Raw genomic sequence first — 8,904 nt, 5'->3', positions numbered from 1 at the left:
GTGAGGCCTGCAAGGGAGGTGGTTTGCCTAGTTGTTAAGAAATCTCTGAGCCTCAGTTTCTGTATCTGCGACTCGTGGATATTAATAACACCATCTCTGTGGTGATGTTCCTTGGAATAAATTCTATAATGACAGTGAAGTTGCTGGTATGTATTAAGTCCTGATACTGTAATCATTGACAGAGGAAACCCTCTGTTACAGCATGAACAAAACAGCTTGTCATCCGTGAGAGTGGGAAATAGAGCAGTCAGTGGGTTTTAATCCGGACAAGATTTGGTTTTTACAACTGGTTGCACACATCCCTCATTTGAGGGTTCAAATGGGTAGTTTAAGAGAGAAAATGAATGTCTGCGTTCTTGAAGACCAATTTGGGAGTGCAAATCGGGGATTTGGGATCTCATCAGAAAGTCGTGTTCTTTAAATTTCTAAAACGAGCTGTTCTAATATGCCCTCAAGCCCATGTGTGGATCTGTTTGAACAACAGCTTTGAGTCATTTCTTCCAACAGCACCTACTAGGTAACTCAGGATAAAAATATTGTTTCCCGTGAATGGTGGAATCATCAGGAAGATAACAAATGGCCCTAGACTTCTGTGGGTGAAAGAGAATTCAAACTTGTTTCAGTTTTTCTGGACTTAAGAAATACCTTTGAGAGGTGACTGATGTGCAAATACAGGGTTCTTGCAAGTGATTCTGTGGATGACAACGCATGTATTACAATCTTGCCTTCTTTTTCTCTTTCCTCTGCCCCCAGCCCCAATCTCTCACCAGACAGAATAGGTGAAGAGGTTGAGTTGTAGATCTCATTTCTCCTGTTTTGCTGCTTGTGAAGTCTGCCAACAGAATCCACCTTGACAAAGTCAAGGACTGTGCGTTTAATGTTGAACTGAGTGAATAAATTATGCATGAAATTGTACCGGAGTCTCTTGTGTGCAGAATTGCTCCTTTTGATATGAAAGGTTAATTCAGAAAGGAGTCCAAAATAGCTGGAAATTGTGGGGATAAGTGGATAGTATTCACTGTTGTGAGCTGTTATTACTAGAAATTGCATTCCCCTCTCTGGCATCCCTGGAGATTTCGCTTTGCCAGTGAATATAAACTGTACTCAATAGAATAGCATTTAGGAGTAACAGGAGTGTATGTCCACACACAATAAAGTATTCTAATGGTGTTTTAAAAAGAAGTTGTACTTTTTCATGTATATCATGCACCCCAAGGAAGAATTTCTATTGCATTCAGGTCAAGAACAAGGCGTATCCAACATAATGAGTTTTGAGCGTGTCTGTATTGCAAGGGGCTGCCTGGGACTCCTATTTTGGAGCCTAGGCTGGTCCTACCCCTGATTAATTATGCAAGCCTGCTTCCTGAAAGCCCAAACCATCCTTGCTTCAAGAAGGAACCGCCCCAAATTGTTTTATCACTATATCTTACACATCCAGCTTTAATTTAATCTTTGGTAAATTTATGAAGCTCTTCAACCTGTTTCACTTAAATGTCCTTTTAACACACAGTCTTATATCATTTTTATGTTAGTTCATTATTTCCAGCAGAAGCACGTAGTTGTCTGGAAAGCTAAATTTTCCTTAAAATACACATCCACATATTTTTGGAGCTTGTTAGAGACTCCTTTTTGTGTTTCCATCACAAGGGAACAGAATTGTGCCACCAGACTGTGGAAGTTGTTTATTTTTGTCCCTCTTATGTACATTTTCAGAAACCATCTCCTTCTTAATCTCCACTGGGGACCAGTAGTTTTTTTTCTCTAATTATAAAGTGGTCTCATTTCTGACCTGGGGTAGTTTTAAATTTTAATTCCCGACTTGTGTTTATAAACTGTTAGACTACATTATCCTGTTGGGAACATTGAGAGAAAGGCTTCAGTCTTTTGTGTTAGTTTTAACAATTAGATATTCATTCAGTGTCTTAAAATGTATTTTGGGTGAACGAAAAATGCATTTTTGATGTTGATTTTTTTCCTTTGGTATTTCACTTATCTATATTTCACATTAGCAGTGAAGCTTTTCAAACTCTGGATGAGTGATGGTGATTTGCTGTAATATTATTAAAAATCTAAGAGGAGTGAACATAATTGATAGGATTGCTGTTTTGTTTTTAACTCTTCTCTTTTTGTTTCAAAATGTTTATGTGGAAAAAGGTATAGACATCTTGGCATAGGGGATATATTTTTACATATTTTGGCAGATTCTGGGTCAAAGCTGCTCAAACATCAAGGAGCCTATGGGTTGTTGTTTTTTTTTTAAGAGTTATTTTCTGCCTTTATGGTAATACTAAGGATCATTGAAAATGACTAATCCTTGCCCAACTCATTAATGCCAGGAATGTTGAGTTTCTTTATTCTGTTGTCTGTGACTCATTAGTCTGTGTTCTGAACAGCAAATTGGCAAAATGGCCTCTTGTCACTGGAAAGTATTCCTTTTGCACTTGGAGAATATAATGTACCTGAGGGGCTGCAAAAATATTTTTCTTGCAGATCTGGATGCCCCAGGCTGCTAAAACCCGAGGCAGTATAGAATTATGCTTAGTGTCCCAAAGACCTAATTATAGTACTGTCTACCCTTGTGGTACTACTTTCAATGTATTTTAAAATATTTGGAGCCAAATAAAGATGCTTTTTTTTGATGCAGATTCAAATACCTTTAGCAGATCAAACTGAAACCAATCCCTGAATAAACAATTTTGTAGCACTGGGGACCAGTATTAAAGGGAGTAAAGACGCTCATTAGTGTCTGATCATAATTTACAAAATTCTACAAGATTAAGAAGTTTTCATACAATTCTGTAACATACACATCCATGCACGAATAAAACAAACACTGAAGTTCTTTTAAGAGATGTTCCATTTAGTATTTACATATATTTATGTATGTATAGAATAATGCATATAGTTGTTTTATAGTCCTTAATTGTACATATAAAACGAATAATTTCAAATATTTTATAAAATTTTAAATGTTTTGAATGTATTATAAATATATTTTAAATATTACTTGAATGACACAAGTATATTTTATATAATTTTAAGCATAACATTTAAATATATTATATAAATGTTATGCTTAAAATTATGGTGACAGATTGTTAACTTCTACCCCAGACATTTTTGCCAGCAAAGAATCACCCAAAGAAACAATTTAGAAGCAAATGGAGACTCTTTTCCACAAAGTAATTAATACCTTTAAAAGCATGTTTGAAATAACTAGTTAAGCAAGAGAATCAATCTCTTTTAAAAGCTTCCAATTCACCAGAGGCCCCTTCAAGAGCACGCACCTGCTCACCAGCCGTTCAACACCCTGACACCATCAACGCTTTCTTTATCCACCCTCCTTTTTCTTGTGGGAGGAAAAAGCAGATATATATTTCCTTAAAAATTTATACATCACCCCACCCCCAAGACCCCAAAGCATGAGGCACTCAATTTTCATTATGAAGTGACTAGTGAATATTTAGAAGCCTGCGTTTAAAATTGCATGTATTAAATGCACATAAAATGAATATATTGTTTGTGAAATATTAAACACAAGTCCTTTTTTTTCCTAGTTGTTAAGCACAAATATGGGCCTGCCATGCATGTGTGTTATCTTGAGAAAATGTGGGGCTTTATTATGCTTCTTTAAATCATACTAAGTATTCCTTTTAGCTATAAAGGATCTTTTCCTTTGGTAAGTGTTTTGTTGTTTTTTTTTTCTCCTTTTGACTGAGGATAACTTCACAAAAGCATATGTAAGTTAACCAGAAATGCAAAGAAAAAAATAACACTTTTTCAGAAGTGATGTATCTTGTTAATAATCACTTGGGGGCAATAGAAAAGGCAATTTTTAAAATGAAAGTAATCTTTAGGAAAAATATTATGAAAAGGCTTTATTAGTATTCTGTTGTGTTGTGTTAGCATCCATTTCATGGGAAAAGACGTTTCTTTTTAACAAGATACTCCATGGCAAGAAAATTATTTTTTTTTCTTGTTTGGCACAATTCCAATCCTTTTTTCCTTTGCCCTCCCAGTGGATGAAATGATCTTAGTGGAAAACACATTTTTTTTGGAAGAACAGATTTACAGGTGAATGTGACCAATGAAAATATTTGAAGTGAAAAAATGAAAATCAAATGATTGTTGTAGATCCTTATAGTGAGCAGTTGGGAGTTCTGCTGACTTCGTATCAGGAATGACCATCTATCCCAACTGATGAGGGAGCACATTTTAATCCACTAAGGTTGTGTATTGATTTTGGCAGATTTGCAGTGTGATATGTGCAATAGGTATTTTTGCAGCTGGTACCAAGTGTATCCAGTACTAATATTTATTTTATTTTTAATTATATTCTTATACTTTCCAGTTTTTAGGTGTAAAAGTTGATATTTACCCTTGATATATTGGGTTGGCAAAAAAATTCATTTGGATTTTTCTGTGAGATGTTACGGAAAAACCTGAATGAAAAATTTGGTTTCTGTACTACTTGGAAGCCTGGGAGAACTGTTTCTGTTTGAAAGTTGTGTGTACTATTTTCCTATTGCTGTTGTAATAAAGTACCACATTACAAACAATATACATTTAGAATATTACCCTTCTAGGTCTCACTGAGCTAAAATGAAGGTTCTGGCAGGGCTGTACTCCTTCCTGGAGGCTGGTCATTTGTATCCTTGTCTTTTCCAGCTTCTAAGGGCCACTGGATTCCTTGGTTCATGGCCTCTTCTTCCATCATCAGAGGCAGCCAGGTTGCACCCATCTGACTATTCCTCCATAGTCACATCTTCCTCTGCCTGTCACGTTAGCAGGAAAGGGCTTTGTTAAGGACTTATGTGACCAGGTTGGGCTCATTCAGGTAATTCAAGCTCAACCACCATATCAAAGTCCTTAACATCTGCAAAGTTCCTTTTTCAGATTAGGTAACATATTCACAGGTTCTGAGGATTTGGATGTAGACATTTTGGGGAGGCCCTTATTCTGCCCATGTGCACAGAAAGATGCAGAGAGCCCCACAGCAATGGCGATGACTGCCATCAGTGTTCTTTGGTGCCTCCTTTGTGCCTTTTGGGGCTTCCCTGGTGGCTCAGAGGTTAAAGCATCTGCCTCCAATGCAGGAGGCCCGGGTTCGATCCCTGGGTCGGGAAGATCCCCTGGGGAAGGAAATGGTAACCCACTCCAGTATTCTTGCTTGGAGAATCCCATGGATGGAGAAGCCTGGTAGGCTACAGTCCACAGGGTTGCAAAGAGTCAGACACGACTGAGTGACTTCACTTTGTGCCTTTTACAAAAATGACCACCTATGATGTATAGTCGGCACTCAGTGAGTATTTGTTGAGAAAATGAATGGATTTATTGATTCTTATCTGTATTCATCAGATGGCATTATTTGGAGCATTTAGCGTAAGTGGGAAGGCACTTCAGCACTGGTTACTAGCAGAGAAATAGGTCTTACAGGAATTTATTGATATTTATAAACTAATCCATGGGTTGGTATAACATTTGCCAGAGCCATGAAGCTACAGTAACTTAAAACTAATCATCAGGTGTTGGAAAAAAGTCACTGCTCATGCTCAGAAGTCAGAATTGAAACCTGTACAGCTGTTCCCTGAAGAAAGCAGACAGCAGAAGGTCCATAACTCTTGAGTGTTTCAACCCTTCAACTCTTGAGTTAAATATACCGGGAGAGGATGGAACCAAATTCAGCTCACATGGGCTACTTAGAGTAATCTGGTGTTCTGGAAGATTCTTCTTGGGTGTGGTCAGTGGAGTTACGAAGCTTCTGTTAATTGAGTTTTGGTTGGCATCAACCTCATGTGACTCTTTGAGAGTGAACAGAACACACAACTACCTTTGTTCCTATTGCAGATTGGAGATCCCAAAGTGCAAAAAGGCTTCAGAAAAAGACCTGCCTTCAAATCCTGCATAACTGGGTAACAGAGTATCTCTAAAACAGAGGTAATGTCTACCTTGTTGATTGATGGAAGCATTAGCAAGATTTTTACCAGGCCTAGCATAGGAACAACAAATATAGTAGGTACTCAATAAGTTTTACTATTATTTACAGAATTTCTCAGCCAGCTTCTAACATTGCCGGTGATGTTTTGTTATACAAAAGTGTCATTCATCTCAGGTAATTAAGAGGTGCATTTTGGTTAAGAGTGTAGATTCTAGATTTATTCATCCATTTATTCATTCTTTTTTTTTTTTTTTCCCACCATTCCAAAATTCCCTATTGCTGTTATGAAGACAATGAAGGACAGAGTAGTCGTGATCTGTTGTGTCATGGCTCTTGCACGCTAGTGAAAGGGACAGGTCATCAAGTAAATGAAAAAAATTAGGCTCATATACCAAGTAGCATGCTATGCTATGCTAAATCGCTTCAGTCATGTCCGACTCTGTGAGACCCCAGAGACTACAGCCCACCAGGCTTCCCTGTCCCTGGGATTCTCCAGGCAAGAACACTGGAGTGGGTTGCCATTTCCTTCTCCAATGCAGGAAAGTGAAAAGTGAAAGTGAAGTTGCTCAGTCGTGTCCGACTCTAGCGACCCCATGCACTACAGCCCAACAGGCTCCCCGTCCATGGGATTCTCCAGGCAAAAGTACTGGAGTGGGGTGCCATTGCCTTCTCCAAGTAGCATATAAGCTTTTAAAAATTGAGGTTATCTTTCATCCTTCATTCCTCATGCTCATTTTTTCAGGGAATACTTCTACTGCTAATACTACTTCTATTAATTCTATTAATAGGGAGTTTTGGAATGTGTGGGGAATAAAAGAATGAATAAATGGATGAATAAATCTAGAGTCTACACTCAATCAAAATGTACTACTTCTATTAACCTACAATTATTCATACTATTGCTATTACTACTGTACTTCACTTTTACTAAGTTTTTGTTCTGTGTCAGTCACTATTCTAATCACAGTTACTGCAATATTATGTTTAATCCACTTCTCAGCTCTATAGTGTGAATTAGGTGTTGCAGAACCCTTTCACAGCTGAGGAAACAGACACAAGAGGGTTAAACCTTGTATCTCCATCAGGGGAGTGATGGCCCAGAATTCTAACTAGGTATTCCGACTCCAATGCTCACCATTTTTCAGAAGGAGGCAAGTCTGGGGATAACTTTCCAGTGAGGTCAGTTTCATGGAGAATGATTTGAAAAATAGAAAAGGAATGTAGGGCTGAAGGACTGAAATTCAACTTGACTGCTCTATAATAAAGGAGATAGACGTCATTTGCATCTATGTTCATTATCTGATCAGATGCCAAGTGCCTACCAGGTATTGGGTGCCCTTGCTGCTGCTGCTGCTGCTAAGTCACTTCAGTCATATCCGACTCTGTGTGACCCCATAGACAGCAGCCCACCAGGCTCCCCCGTCCCTGGGATTCTCCAGGCAAGAACACTGGAGTGGATTGCCATTTTCTTCTCCAATGCACGAAAGTGAAAAGTGAAAGTGAAGTCGCTCAGTCATGCCTGACCCTCAGCGACCCCATGGACTGCAGCCCACCAGGCTCCTCTGTCCATGGGATTTTCCAGGCACAAATACTGGAGTGGGGTGCCATTGCCTTCTCTGGGGTGCCCTTAAAAGAGATTAAATTTGTGTCCACAAGGACCCTCTCACTCCACTGTGGAGACAGGAGTGACAGGTGCTTTAAGTAGAATGTGCTGCCTGCTCTTAGAAGGCCTTGACTATATGCTACTTAGAAAAGTTCAGGGCATCTCACCTAGCCTTGGGTGGCAAGGAAAGATATTATAGAGGAAATACATCCTGAGGAAAATTTAAGCTTTGCTTACCAGATCCTTAGAAAATTATTCACTAAGACATGAGGTTGAATGTGTATCATAATGGTTAAGAGTATGGGCTTTGAAGTTAAAACTGGCTATTTTCAAACCCTGCCTCTTCCATTTTCTAGCTCTGACCTTTTCCCGTTAAGTTGTTATCTGAAAATTGGGAACCATTTGAATATCTCTTTCTTTGGAGTGTAGTGAAGACTAGAGGGAAAACTGTTGGCACAATACTCAGTGGTTGGTGAATGTCAACACAATTTAAACTTTATTGTCTTTATTCTTGTCAATATCATCATTGTCATCATCATTTTAATTGTTAAAAAATTATTTATTTTTTAATCGAAGGATAATTGCTTTACAATATTGTGTTGGTTTCTGCTGTACATCATCATGAAGCGGCGAGAGGCATACATATGTTCCCTTCCTCTTGGACTTCCCTCCCACCTCCCATCCCATCCCACCCCTCTAGGTTGTCTCACAGCACCAGTTTGAGTTCGCTGAGTCATACAGCAAATTCCCACTGGCTATCTATTTTATATATGGTAGTGTATATGTTTCCATGCTACTCTCTCCGTTTGTCCCACCCTCTCCTTGCCCCCGTGTCCAAAAGTTTGTTCTTTACACCCGTGTCTCCTTTGCTGCAGTGCAAATACGTTTATCAGTACCAGTACCATCTTATTAAATTCCATATATATGCATTAATATACAGTACTTGTCTTTCTCTTTCTGACTGACTTCACTCTGTATAATAGGCTTCAGGTTCATCCCCGTCATTAGAGCTGTCTCAAATACATTCCTTTCTATAGCTGAGTAATATTCCATTGTATATTATGTACCACAACTTCCTTATCCATTCTTCTTCCTATGGACATCTAGGTGGCTTCCATGTCCTAGCTATTGTAAATAGTGCTGCAGTGAACTCTGGGGTACATGTGTCTTTGAATTATGATTTTCTCAGGGTATATGCCCAATAGTGGGTTTGTTGGGTCATATGGCAATTTTATTCCCTGTTTTTTAAAGAATTTCCATACTGTCTTCCATAGTTGCTATGTCAACGTACATTTCTACCAGCAGTGTAAGAGGGTTGCCTTTCTCTGTACACTCTCTAGCGTTTATTGTTTGTAGACTTTTT

At 38.5% G+C, this 8,904-nt stretch overlaps 1 non-coding gene across 1 annotated transcript; it reads left to right on the top strand.

Moving 5' to 3' along the window:
* The first annotated feature begins 5,054 nt into the window (after nt 1-5,054).
* On the top strand, nt 5,055-5,126 carry TRNAW-CCA (transfer RNA tryptophan (anticodon CCA)). Its single transcript has one exon. It is a non-coding gene; the product is annotated as a tRNA-Trp (tRNA).
* The last annotated feature ends 3,778 nt before the right edge of the window (nt 5,127-8,904 follow it).

Source organism: Bos indicus, chromosome 22 (assembly GCF_029378745.1).
Source record: "Bos indicus isolate NIAB-ARS_2022 breed Sahiwal x Tharparkar chromosome 22, NIAB-ARS_B.indTharparkar_mat_pri_1.0, whole genome shotgun sequence".
NCBI lineage: Eukaryota > Metazoa > Chordata > Mammalia > Artiodactyla > Bovidae > Bos > Bos indicus.
The sequence above is the reverse complement of the archived record's forward strand: the minus strand, read 5'-3'. Positions and strand labels throughout refer to the sequence as shown.